Below are 15,094 nucleotides of genomic sequence, written 5' to 3'. Positions count from 1 at the left end.
TGGCAGCCTAACAGACTTCACAAGATTTTCAAAAGAATGTTTGATCAATAATGCCCTAAACTTCATCCTGGATTGTGAAGTTACACTTCGGAACACCAGTATAATATCCAGTATTTTTGCACAGCATTAAAATATATTTGATTTCCACCATTTTAATTCACTGCAAGGTAGAGTTTAGTTATATTGAGAGTGAAGTGTATTTTTTGACAGATATTCTGTTGCTGATAATATATTTTGGAGTTACACCACCTCCTCTGCTTATTTGGTTATTTCGGAGGAGATTTAATTGGACTTGTTAAATGAATTTGTTAAAGCTTCAATTCTATACATATAATCATTCATATATTGAATTTACATTTTTCTCAAAGATTTAGCCTCCTGCATTTGAGTCCTACACTCTGTCACTACCTGTCCAAAGTTTATATGAAGCATTACTGAACCTAACATCTGACCTTTTTTTTCCACCTATGTAAAATTGTCAGTCTGACTCTCACTGTTGATAGCTCTTCTGGCTTCTACATTCAGTTACATTTTTCCAACAGTCTTAATTTTTGATTGATTTGTCCTTTGATTGTTGAACATTTCAATAGTCATTTGTTTGTACCTGTTATATGTTTTTTTTCAGTGTGTGTGCAAGAATGAATCTCGGATTCTATGGCATGGTGGTCCGGTCTTCTGTCTCAATAGACTTTTTTATTGCAATTTTTTGGTGCACTTTTTATTTTTTTTTTTTCAATAAAACCTTTCAGTTATTTCTCTTCCATATTACTCAGTTCCTCTTGTTCATGCACATTTTAAGTGATTTTGATTAATTGTTATGAACACAAAAACAACAAAGTGTTAACAAGTTTATGATTTGTACCTTTAGCATTGCTATGTACAGCACTTTATGTGCTAGCTAAAGTCATTTGAAATGACCCTGATATTTATGGATGCTTTTGAAGTACTCTATTAAAATTATGTACCTTTGCCTTCTTTGTTTCCAAAGTGGGAAATATACAGTGGGTACGGAAAGTATTCAGACCCCCTTCAATTTTTCATTCTTTGTTATATTGCAGCCATTTGCTAAAATTATTTAAATTAATTTTTTTCCTCATTAATGTACACACAGCACCCCATATTGACAGACAAAAAGAATTTTTGAAATTGCTGCAGATTTATTAAAAAAGAAAAACTGAAATATCACATGGTCCTAAGTATTCAGACCCTTTGCTCAGTTTAGTAGAAGCACCCTTTTCTTTCTCTCTCTAGCATGTGAGCCCGTGCTCGCTCTCTCTCTCTCTCTCTCTCTCTCACTCTCTCTCTTTCTAGCATACAAGCTCTCTCTCTCTCTCTCTCTCTCTCTCTCTAGCATGCGAGCCCGAATGCTCTCTCTCTCTCTCTGTCTGTCTCCAGCACTCGCGCCTGTGCTCTCTCTCTCTCTCTCTCTCTGTAACATTGCAGCAGTTCGCGCTCTAGCCTTGCAAGCCGATCGCTGTATAAACACTTTTTTTTAATGAGTTTTAAGCACAGGGGAAAAAAAATGAACATTTGTAAAAAGTGAAAAGTAGCACTGCACCAATTCACTCTACGAACCGAAAAATGATCATTTGAAAAATCCGTAATACAAAAACCATAAACCACCAAGAAAACTAACCTTGCATGAGCTGAGTTCTGGCATGAAGTGAGGAGGAACTGGGTGGAGAGGAGGTTACAGTTTTCAGGGAGAGTCTGGCTCCGCGATGGAGGGATGTTTTCCTTCAGGTGTTTTCTTTCTTAGGTTTCTGGTGTTTTTAGCCGTTTAGCTGGTGGGAGCAAAAGCCTCCTGCAGCCATTCAAAAAACAAAGTCCTTGTGACCCAACCCTTCATGTTTGCTCCACGTTACTGGCAGTCTGGCTTTGTTTACATTGTGCTGCTTAAAAGCACAAGGGTTCTCAAATTAGTAAATGAGTGAAATGGTAAACAGTTTTTCCACCTCTTCCAGCACTTGAGGCCTCTGCCTGGTTAACACTGTAACTCCTTTTGCAACATCAGCTGTTTTAATAGATTTGTTCTGCTTTAGAATAGTCGAAAATCAGGAAGGGGGCAAATAGTTTTTCACACCACTGTATATACAGTTGCAAGTATTCTATATTTACATACACTGTTATATTAACAGCATTTGAATTGTTATGGCTGTGCTCAGATGTTGGGATTACTGGATATTTGTGAACTTGTAGCAATTCATAACATCAATATTCACTTGTATTTATTGTAATGTTTTGAAAACAAGTCAGTATTTAATCAGTCCCCTTTTTGAATACAAAACTACTACAGTATGCCTTGTTATACTACTGTATAATTTTTTCAAATTGTTCCAGGGTTCAATCAAGATTAGAATAACTCTGAATTTAAATTTGACTGCTCCTTGTTCTTTTCACAGCTTCAGTTATGTTGAGGTTGGGTATCTGAGGTGATGAGTCTAATCTTATTAGTGTTCTATCTGAAGATGTCTGCTTTAAGTAGGATTTTATTGTGTTTGTGGTGTGTCTGGGGTCATTATTGTGCTGAAATATACAGCTTTTGCCAGAAAGTTGTTTTCTTTGAAGATAAAATCATAAAATAGTTTTTATTTATTTGATTTTATTATCAGTTTTTTACTGGATACCCTACATACATAATTTTCAAGTTTAGTACTGAGGAGCTGCCATAGTTAAAGGTTTTTTCCAACAAATTTCACATTCAGTGTGTCATTTTTTACTTTTAATTGAACTCATTTACATAGTTATCTGGCCTATAAAAGTTTCTTAGGACTAATCTTGGGAACCATTGTCCCACACTGTTGAATGAAATGCACCTCCAGATCATGATACATCCACCACCATGCTTCACAGAAGGCAGCAGACAGCCATCAGTGTACTTTTGTCCAAGTCATATTCTGATATGCTGTCATTTTTGTTAAACAATAATCTTCTAATATGGATTCATTACTCCATAAGACCTTTGGCACTGGTTCTCATCCCATAGTTTTATGATGTTTTCTGTATTACAGTCTCTTATGTTTATTATCGATCTACAAGAAGGCTTCTTGGCTGCCTGCATGTCCTACAGACCATTTCTTTAAAGACTTCTTTCCACATTTCAAGTTTATATTTTTGTGCCAGATGAGTCTACCAGACACTGATGAGGCACTTATTTGGAATTACTTCTGTCACTTAAGAACCTGTCTTGTCCAGTGGCTTCAGAATCCTTTATGACAGCGTAAACACCACATCCTGGATATTCAGTTTCATGTGCTATTGCTTTCTGACTATATGGCTTTGTTGAATTGTATTTCTGTAAAATTGTATTAGCCAAGCCATTTCCAAACCTCTCCTCAATGAATAATGGAACCATGGAATTTATTATTACCATTCATTTATTTGTTAAATTGCACCATTAGCCCACATGGTTTGGTTTATCATAGACTCGTTAATTTGAATCAGGATGCTATTGGTGTAATTTATCAAATACATTGGGTGGCTGGGGTGCCTTGAGGAGAGGTTTGGGAATTAAACCTGTATTGTTTTAGTCATCTCACAAGATACCGGTTTTTAGTTATTTTTTATTTTGTATTTTGTATAAGTACTTATTTGCATTTATTCTAAATATTTTCAGTGTTTTCATGGGTAAATAAATATCTGCTATATATACATAACATGTTGGTAGGCAAAATCAACACACTTTCACATAAATGCTTCTTTTTCAAAAGAAAATAATACCTATTGTTTCACATTTAAACAACCCAAAAATAGTGGGTACTCTATATGCCATTTATAATCCATGGATAATGTGATTATTAAGAATTGTTGAAGTTTTAAATACATTTTTATTTCAACTGTAAGATGTATTTTATAATGAATGTTTTAACAAACACAGCTGGACATTATCCAGTCAACTTTGTGGTGTTTGCATATTCTTCTCATGCCTGTATTTTTTTCTGGGTACAGCACTTGTTCATACTACTCTGTGATGTTTGAGGCTTATTAGCCACTCAGATTCATTCCTACCAGTTTAATGGTGGTGTGTGCACTCTTCAGGGTTGGTTTCTTTCATATGTCAACCATTTTTGGAATAACCTCTGTCTCCAAAAATCCTTAAGAGCTTGAATTGGTTTAGTAGGGTAGAGAAGGAATAAATGGGTATTTTAAAAGAACCTGATATTATGCTTTGCACAGAAGTTATTTTTCTTTGTTGTTTTCTTTTAATTATTTTGGATTTGTTTGTATCTTCTTTCTTTTGTAATTTCCCTGTTCATTTTATTATTTGGCAATTAGTCTGAATGGATTTTTTGAACATTACAATATTTAAAACATTGATTTATTGAAGAATATTCTAGATGATTAGTAGTTGGTATAAGGTATTATGCTCCTTTTTATCACTTGACGCAACAGTGTGAAGTGATATCCAATGTGTCAGATATGATGTTTTTAGTTAGGGCTATCTGGTTAACTGTTGATAGCTAGCTGAAAGGAAGTGACAAGCATTACATCACCATCTGTCAGTGCATTCAGACTGTTTGGAATCATGCATTGCAGAATGTTAAGCTACAGGAAAACCTTATTTTCACTGTCAGACTGTAGACTTCTAGATAATAAACGTCTTGTTCTACCTTTAGTCATTTTGGGAATCTTCTCCTTGTGTGCTCTCAATACCTGCAGAAATAAGGTATCATTAATCACTTGAATTTATCTTATGACAATATACATTTTGTATTTTCACTTCCAACCAACAGCTGCTCTGGACATTTTGTTTTGTTTTTTAAGGGGTCACAGTAGAGTTAATAAGTGCTTTAGATGCATAGTCCATTCAGGAGTTGTGTGTTGTTTGCTGTTGGAGACCCTGTGCTGCCACCTATAGGCTTTGATTTCTACTGATCTCCTGCCAGCTATCTGAGACTTATGTCTCTCTCACTCTCAGCCTGTTTTCCTAGCACTCCCCCAAGTGGAATGTCAGGCCTGGTTAACGCTTAATGGGTGGTCTTACTTTTACTGTCTTGGGGGACTTGTGGTATCATCCTTGAAGAGTCAGCTCACTTCTATTGGAGTCTGGTTGCATGAGTGGCAGGGCACCTTGCTGCTGCCAGATATTTAAAATAAATAACACAGTGCCATATAGAACCAAATGAAATGGGTTTCTTCCTCAGATATGGAAGGGCTAAATAAGTTCAAGAACAGACTAACAAAACCAGTGGATGCCTGTTTTGTTGTAGGGTCTTTCTAAACAGGTTCTGGAATCACTAGCAGTGTGCCTGCTTCTTCATGCCATATCTTTATGCGTGTATTTGATTTTTTCCTCATAGCACTTTTAATGGTCATATGTTAAATTCTACATCTTACCCTTTCGTTATGTCACTAACTAAAATCTAGTTTTCCTTACTTTAAGAATTGGAGGTCACCCAAACATTTATCAGCTGTACTGCAGTGCTGCATTCTGGATACCATGTGCATGCTGTCAAAGTACAGACAATTATGAAACAGACATACTGCTAATGTCTGTATGTAAATACAGAAGACCAACATGCAGTCAATACAATTAAGTTTATCAGTGCCTAAAATTAAGGATTGTGCTTCTGTAAGAAGGTCAGACAACACATGCCTTCTTGATCGTGCTTGAAAATGCTGTTCTATGTATCTTTGTCTTACTCCTCCTACACCTTAGACTAATTTTGTCTGAGTGTGACCCAACATAAAACTTGCAGCATTATTTCAGGAGATAACACTGACACTTTACCATGCCAAGGTCACAATGGCGCAACAAGACAATTTCTCCAAAAATGCTCCAAAGGCTGCTAATTGAAACATCAGCCAGTTTTCACTCCATATAATTTGATTGCTTGTCTAATTTACTCAATAACATTTTTTTCCATTTCCCTTTTGTAAGCATTATAGTAGTAATGGCGTAATGCTTCTGTAGGTAAAGAAGTACTGGCACCTCTACTTTTGGTACCAAAAGGCATCCTGTTGAAAGTTTAGAAGAGAAAAGACCAAAGTACTCTGCTTTCACAATAAATAAAGTGGAGTAATAAATTGAGAATTAGGGATTTGACGATCAATCCAGCGCATAGAAAGGAATGGCAGATTAATATTTTTGTCCAGGATTTTGGAAAGAAAAAACACGGGCTACTCTAATGAGGTTTAGGCTTTCAGTTTCTTCTTTAATTAAAATGGATGGTAGGAGCAAATACTTCTTTTGCAACTTGGGAGTTATGGCTCTCCTTTGGTCCAATTGATTAAACAGAGTATGGAAATTCAGTTTAAGAAGACCAAGCTTTATAGACCTGGTGAAAGGGGGAAATTTAGGTAGCTATTGAACGTCTATTTGTAATGTGTATTTAGAAAATAGTCTTAAGGGACTGGTGGGATTCATGTTTATATGTATAATATTTTTCAATTAAGTATTATGGCCTTGATATTTAATGGGGGTTTTATAGTTATTTGTTAGTGTTTGGTGACTAATTTAATTTTTAAATTAACAATACAAACATTACATATTTTGACTAAAGTCTGTTTATTAGTATGGCAGTGAATGTGGACAAGATGTCTGTTGTTATTGCTGTATGTATATGACATATAATATACTGTAGGTGTACGTGTTGTGTAAATGTTATATTTGTAAGAAAATATTGTTTTATTTATTCTTAGTAAAAAGTGTTTTATTTACCTTCTGCTAATTTATCTACTGTGTTTCATATAAATAGATAGATAGATACTTTATCAATCCCAAGGGGAAATTCACATAATCTAGCAGCAATATACTGATACAAAGAAACAATATTAAATTAAATAGTAATAAAAATGAAAAAAAATAAAATAAAATTAATGTTAGCGTTTACTCCCCCGGGTGGAATTGAAGAGTCGCATAGTGTGGGGGAGGAACGATCTCCTCAGTCTGTCAGTGGAGCAGGACAATGACAGCAGTCTGTCGCTGAAGCTACTCCTCTGTCTGGAGATGACACTGTTAAGTGGATGCAGAGGATTATTCATGATTGACAGGAGTTTGCTTAGTGCCCGTCGCTCTGCCACAGATTTTAAACTGTCCAACTTTAATCCTACAATAGAGCCTGCCTTCTTAACAAGATTGTCCAGGCGTGAGGCGTCTTTCATCTTTATGCTGCCACCCCAGCACACCACCGCGTAGAAGAGGGCACTCGCCACAACCGTCTGGTAGAATAGAATAATCTGCCTTCAGTGCTTAATAACAATAGGCTTGTTAACTAAAGAGTTCAGTTAAGCCTATGTGTTTCCTTTTGGTTTTAGTAGGTTAAAGATCTTCGTGAACATTTTATTTTATTAAAATTACAAGTTGTGTGTATAACTTTATAAGACTTTGATTTTGTTTTAGCTTGTTTTGGTAATGCCACACGTACTGTTATGTCAGGTGCGTATGTATTACACATATGTGTTTTGCGTACATGTCTTATTACTTAAAATAAAAAGTACTTAGGTAATTACATGTATTAGTTATAATAAGTTTTATGGTCACTGCGCAATGAAACGGCGATATTTAATGTTAATTTACAGTGTGCTTTAAATGCAAAAATACAAAAGATAACTTTTCAGCATGGCACGTGATGCTTACACGTGACTGATAATGTAGGTGCTTACTGGGAAAAAAATGTAAACAATTGGTGCTGTCATCAGTCAGTTGTCATGGCATAGATTCAGTGTTTGGTATTGACCCCCTTCTTTTGCTTATCTCTGAAGCCCTGTGAAAGAACGCAAACAGAGAGATCAATGCAGCTATGATCAAGTGATGTGAAGTGTTCTGTAGTAGGGTTTGTAAGATCTTGGATTTTTATGGCACACATGTGCTCCCTGAAATGGTCTTCAAGCTGTCTCATCTGTGTAGATGTTTAGACACCTCTACAAGAAATGCAGTAAATAAGCCAAGGTAGGAAGAAAAGAAATACTCCTCTACCCAACTGGCAAAGATGTTGGCATAGCTAGGTTCCATTCTAGTACCTATTGCATCTCAACTGATCTGGTGAAAAAAGTTATCAAAAGAAGAGGCATTGAAGCTAAGAACCCATTCTTCTAGTGTGTTGTGTACAAAGAGGTAAACCCCATGGTAAAAATAATGCAGTTAGGACAGAGAAACCTAAAGTTGTCAAACAACTGGAGAGCATGGTTAGTATTTTTTTAAATATGAATGGAGACCTTCAATCAGTGGTCATCTTGGACTGTCGGGAAAAGCTGAAATATGGGGAGTGAAACAATAAGGTATCCTGGTGTTAAGCTGTGAATAAGTTAATGTGGAAAAAAACACAATTACATCTGAGTGGGTACCTGGCACAGGTCAAGGCATCTGCTTGGTAATTTCATATTGGATCATTGCAACAAGTTTCATGATTTCTATAACCAGTATCTGAAACTTGAGTTTAACACCTCTAGAGTAGTGACACGGCATAACATCGCCTTCAATCTCTGTCTCAGTTACTACAAAAAAAGTTGCTTCTTGATTGGATCTGCTACAGTACTCTAAGCAGTTATCATTAGGCAACACTACAGTTAGTCCGGAAACTCAAGACTTGCTAATTTAACAGTAATTCTTATAATAATATTGAGAATATGTGGATTTAAGGTGTTTTTACACTCATAGTCTTTTTGCTTTGTTCTAAATCAGGTTCTGAACTATTGTTACTTTGCTTTATTTTTCTAGTTCATTTGGTTGCGTTTCACACTGCATTTTCCATAACACAATTTGAAAATTATGAGCTGCTATGGGCTAAATGAAGAACAAGTTTCAAAAGGCAGAGTGTATAACAGAAGACAAGCTCTGCTGATAGCAAACTCTGATGTGCTTCAGTTTTGGAACAGTGGAGTTATTTCATTTAAATGTATGATTTGCATATTCACTCTCCAGTAGCCTCAATATGAATGTAAACTCAGTTTTATTTATCTTAAATCATGTTGCTACTGCCTTAACTCTCGTATATTTTTGTTATTAATGTTTATTTTGGAAGGCTTGATTAAAATTGACTTATATGTCAATGATAATGCTTACAATGAGAGGACGTCCCTACCTACGCGCATGGTGTATTAATATAAGATTAGGACGTTTGATTGGCGGTTTCACAGGGCACTGCTGTCCGTTTATTGCTAGCTACGTACAGTTAGGTCCATAAATATTTGGACAGAGACAACTTTTTTTCTAATTTTGGTTCTGTACATTACCACAATGAATTTTAAATGAAACAACTCGGATGCACTTGAAGTGCAGACTGTCAGCTTTAATTCAGTGGGTTGAACAAAACGATTGCATAAAAATGTGAGGCAACTAAAGCATTTTTTTAACACAATCCCTTCATTTCAGGGGCTCAAAAGTAATTGGACAATTGATTCAAAGACAATTTCATGGACAGGTGTGGGCAAGTCTGTCGTTATGTCATTATCAATTAAGCAGATAAAAGACCTGGAGTTGATTTGAGGTGTGGTGCTTGCATGTGGAAGATTTTGCTGTGAACAGACAACATGCGGTCAAAGGAGCTCTCCATGCAGGTGAAAGAAGCCATCCTTAAGCTGCGAAAACAGAAAAAACCCATCCGAGCTAAATTGCTACAATATTACGAGTAGCTAAATCTACAGTTTGGTACATCTTGAGAAAGAAAGTAAGCACTGGTGAACTCAGCAACGCAAAAAGACATGGATGTCCACAGAAGACAACAGTGGTGGATGATCGCAGAATCATTTCCATGGTGAAGAGAAACCCCTTCACAACAGCCAACTAAGTGAACAACACTCTCCAGGGATAGGCGTATCGATATCCAAGTCTACCATAAAGAGAAGACTGCATGAAAGTAAATACAGAGGGTGCACTGCAAGGTGCAAGCCACTGATAAGCCTCAAGAATAGAAAGACTAGATTGGACTTTGCTAAAGAAAATCGAAAAAGCCAGCACAGTTCTGGAAAAACATTCTTTGGACAGATGAAACCAAGATCAACCTCTACCAGAATGATTGCAAGAAAAAAGTATGGAGAAGGCGTGGAACAGCTCATTAGCCAAAGCATACCACATCATCTGTAAAAGACGGTAGAGGCAGTGTGATGGCTTGGGTGTGCATGGCTGCCAGTGGCACTGGGACACTAGTGTTTATTGCTGATGTGACACAGGACAGAAGTAGCCGAATGAATTCTGAGATGTTCAGAGACATACTGTCTGCTCAAATCCAGCTAAATGAGGTCAAATTGATTGAGCGGCGTTTCATGATACAGATGGACAATGACCCAAACATACAGCCAAAGCAACCCAGGAGTTTATTAAAGCAAAGAAGTGGACAATTCTTGAATGGCCAAGTCAGTCACCTGATCTTAACCCAATTGAGCATGCATTTCACTTTTTGAAGACTAAACTTTGGACAGAAAGGCCCACAAACAAACAGCAAATGAAAGCCGCTGCAGTAAAGGCCTGGCAGATCATTAAAAAGGAATCATTAAAACCCAGCATTTTAATCATTAAAAATCATTAAATCCCAGCATCTGGTGATGTCCATGAGTTCAAGACTTTAGGCTGTCATTGCCAGCGAAGGGTTTTCAACCAAGTATTAGAAATGAACATTTTATTTCCAGTTATTTAATTTGTCCAATTACTTTTGAGCCCCTTAAATAAAGGGATTTTGTTAAAAAAATGCTTTAGTTGCCTCACATTTTTATGCAATCTTTTTGTTCAACCCACTGAATTAAAACTGAAAGTCTGTACTTCAACTGCATGTGAGTTGTTTCACTTAAAATTCATTGTGGTAATGTACAAACCCAAAATTAGAAAAAAGTTGTCTCTGTCCAAGTATTTATGGACCTAACTGTATGTGTTCTGATCCACCCAATTGCAGGCAAATTTATACCAGTCCTTTTTATTTTAAACATGGTTAACTGCTGCCCATACGCATGAGGCTGTGAGACTGAATCAGGTGCTGCTCTAAATTAAGCAAGTAATTGTGCGTTAAATGCAGATTGTGTTTTATTTTGAACCTGTGTGCATATTTTTATTTATTTACTAGTTTGTTTGTTTTACCTTCTAATTGTTTTTAATGCTCCATGTTAATATTTGACTCATTATGCTATGAATGAGATTCCACAATTGCAGACAGCAGACGCTCACCATGATGTCATGCATAATGCAAAGTTTGCATAATGATGTATTCACATCTGCCTAAATGAATTGGACTTTTAGGGAACTTACACTAGAGTTCCTTCATTCAAATTTTATCTGTAGAGAAACTGTGCTTTTTAATATTATCCACCTCAGAATAGAAGAAACTAAGCAGCAATTTTATTAAAATGTGAAATTCAAAGACACATCAATGAGTTCAAGTGTACTTTATTATTCATCCCTGTCAGAAAATATCTGAAATTCCATCTTACAAAGGAAATTTAGCATCAGTGGTTATGACGTTGTAGGCAAAGTGACTAATGACAGAGCTGAGGGCCCAGCCTAATTACTGTCTGTGCGAGTTAACACATTGCTCTTTGAGATCAGTTGTCATGCAAGTTGATACTTCAGAGTATGTGTAGTGGTCAGTGTCAGGGTTTATATTCACTGTCAGTGGCTGGCATTGTACTGCTGTCCGTTTGAGACATGTGCCCGTGAATTCCTTTGCAGTCTATAAATACTTCTGTGAAACAATACATCGGAATTTGACTAAAAGTATTTGTGATCATTAATACTGAAATGCTGGCTGATTTGTGTAATGCTTTGTGGTAGCACTCACAAGGCAGATACTTTATGAAGCTTTAATAGTGAGCATTTTGAAGGCTCAATTTGTATTTATTTATTTCTTTATTTTGTCCTGCATGTGTGAATGATAAATGTTATCTTAAAATACTTCACTTTCAGTTAAACCTATTTCAAAGTTTTTTAGTCTTTTGATCTTAATTTGGTATTGTTATCTATTGTTCCGGTTGAAATCTATTTAATAACTGAACGATATTTTCTGATGCATTTTCAGAATATTTACACTTTGAGTGTATTACTTTTTAATCAAATCAGTTTTTTAAATTGTGTGGGCATAGTCAAGTTTTCTTCAAATTTCACATCATGGTGATTAAACAATAAACAACAGTATTGCTAGCCACTTGTGTGATTCCCAGGTTGCTCGCAGCCTTGGTATCTTCTTGAACCCAGAAATCAGTAGCCATGGCCGGGATGGCTAGCACATTGAAGCCCCCTTTAAACAAGCAAGGTTGGTGCATCTAAAGTGCTTTTGTTTAAAACAAGGTGTTGTTCAAGTATTTAAATAAAGTGCATTACAATTATTCTACAATAAATAATCCATAAAAATCAGTGTACTCATTCATTCGCTTTCAAGTGCAGGGCCAACCTAGTGTGAGTTTACAATGTTTCACATCAAACCCTCATTCATGCCAGGCGAATTTAGAGCTTAAAATGAACTTGGCACACTCGGCTTCGGGATGCAGGAGGAAAAATCGAGTCAATAAAGAAAAGCACCTACAAACCCAGGGAGACTATAGACGGACAATGACAATACCCAGATATGAAGCCACTCTTGTAGAGTTATGAGCCCGTAGAGCCACCTGCTGTGCCACCAGGCACATTGAGGTGACTTCATTTATTATTAATTTATTTATAAGATGCCAACTGTAAACAGTGGTATGGACTTCACCAGCTGGTGTGTGGATTTTTGTTTCATCCACTGTGATGGAATTAGATGCCTAGCCCTGCATGACAGCTCTTTTTTTTTTGCATAATTTGAAAGCCAGTTATGCATAGTGATGAAAATATGTCTTACAAAAGGAGAAGCAGCCACTCAGTCTCATTTAAATTTGAGAAAAGTCCTGATCACAAGTGCATTTGATTATTCTTTTAATGACATACACTGGTTGTTTTGGTTTCTGTAAGCTGTGGGTGAGGGTGGGAGTAAGTCTTCAGTGGACACTTCTGCAGTCTCTCTATGATCTTGGTCACAAGAATCCCTCCACTCCCACCATTACAACACTGTTCTTGTTGCTAATTAAAACAGTGCAAATTCGTCAGTGCCTTCAGTGCTAACGCAAACTTGAAGAGGGGGGCTAGGATACTGGCATTCCTGGTCATTTTTAGCTGCCATCTCATATGTCAGATTGACAGTTCCCAATTATCTCAAGGGCTCTATTTATGGCATGACAGTAGGCATAAGCAAGTGAAGGATTTTCAAAGTGATTAGAAAGTCTCCTCCTTGGTTGACAAGTAGGTCTTCGGAAAGGAATGCAGGAGTGCGGTACGTCTGTGTGATCTTTCCATCAGTGGAAAGTTTCAAGTTCACATCAAGGTCCTTAAACTTGTCACTTCCACTTGTCTTGCTGCACTAGCGTGTTACGTAAATTTTAAGTATGTTAAAGATACTGCTATATTGTTTTTCATGGCTATTTTTTTTAAACAGAAATTCTGATCCATCCAGTTGACTTCCTTAGACTGTAAACTGTGTAAGCCAAAGTTGTCAACTCTTGTTTCATTAGTAATTATTAACCTGTATTTACAGGCAAAAAAATCTTTGTTGCTAATATCCTTTTCTCATCTTTAAGCAAGGGGACTGTGAGTGCCTTTTGTTTCAAGATGGTTATATTTTACAATTTTTCTGTCACCAGTATGCTATACCCTTGGTGTGTTATTTATTTACTTTCACAATGCATATAATAAAGACCCTACCTGTCCAATTCACCTAAACTAGAGAAATATAACCCTCAGCTGTTCATACATTCATGTGAAAAAGACAGTACACCCTCTTTCAATTCCAAGGTTTTACATATCAGAACATAATAAAAAATCATCTGGTCCTTAGAAGGTTAGGTAAATACTGGCCAAATGTTCCATTCTAGTTTTACAAAGAAAACTAGAGGGGTGGGAATTCTCATACATAGAACAGTACCATTTGTAGCATCAGATGTAGTATTGGATCCTGAAGGGAGATATGTGATGGTCATGGGAGACTTATCTAACTGTAAAATGATTTTGATAAATGTTTATGCACCTAATGTTGATGATAAGGAATTTATACAAAATTTATTTGTATCCATTCCCAATCTGAACACTCATAAACTTATAATGGCTGGGGACTTTAATTGTGTTCTAAATCCACTTTTAGATAAGACTTCCTCCACAGGGGGAACGGCAACTAACACCGCAAAGATAATTACAAAGTTTATAACTGATCACAACTTATCAGATCCCTGGAGGTTTTTAAACCCAAATTCAAGAACATATTCTTTCTACTCACCAGTACATCATTGCTACTCAAGGATTGATTACTTCTTTATAGATAATAACTTCTTGCCTAAGATTAAATCTTGTAAATACGATGCTATTGTTATTTCAGACCATGCTCCGATGATCTTGGAGCTGAAATTACTAAGCCCCATACACTCACCCCAAGAGATGGCGTCTCAATCCGCTTCTATTAGCTGACGAGAATTGTACTGAATTTATATCCAAACAAATTGAATTCTTTCTAGAGACAAATACATCCCCTGAGATCTCTGCAGGAATACTCTGGGAAACTCTTAAGGCCTTCTTAAGAGGACAGATTATCTCATATCTTTCCCACAGAAATAAATCCGAGCGAAGAAAGTAGCAGAGATAAAAGCGAAATTACTAAAATAGATGAAGAACATGCCAGACTACCAAGCGAGACTCTACATAAGAGGAGGCAGGCTCTACATTCAGAATTAAACCTCTTGACAACTAAAGAAACCGAACAACTAATTTACAAATCCAGACATCATTATTATGAACATGGAGAAAGCTAATAAGCTTTTAGCGCAACAAATTCACAAGCAAGATGTACATAGCGCAATCTCGTAATTACTAACACTAACGGAGATAAAATCATCGAACACAAAAATATAATGTACACTTTTAGAGACTACTATAAATCCCTATATACTACTGAGTTTAAAGAAGACAATATACAATCTAATGCATTTCTGGATAAATTACAGATACCACAAATTGACGCTATTAGTGTGGAGGAGCTCGATAAACCTCTGTCATTATCAGAATTACTGGATGCTATAAAGTCACTCCAAGGTGGAAAAGCAGCAGGCCCTGACGGCTACCCTGCAGAGTTTTACAAGAAATTCTCCGCTCAGCTAGCTCCCTCCTATT

At 36.4% G+C, this 15,094-nt stretch overlaps 1 protein-coding gene across 6 annotated transcripts in view; it reads left to right on the top strand.

Annotated features, from left to right (window-relative positions):
• The window catches only part of camta2 (calmodulin binding transcription activator 2), a 274,044-nt gene that overhangs the window by 226,417 nt on the left and 32,533 nt on the right, over positions 1-15,094 (top strand). The window lies entirely within an intron of this gene.

This window comes from Polypterus senegalus, chromosome 3, assembly GCF_016835505.1.
Source record: "Polypterus senegalus isolate Bchr_013 chromosome 3, ASM1683550v1, whole genome shotgun sequence".
In the NCBI taxonomy this organism is placed as follows: domain Eukaryota; kingdom Metazoa; phylum Chordata; class Cladistia; order Polypteriformes; family Polypteridae; genus Polypterus; species Polypterus senegalus.
The sequence above is the reverse complement of the archived record's forward strand: the minus strand, read 5'-3'. Positions and strand labels throughout refer to the sequence as shown.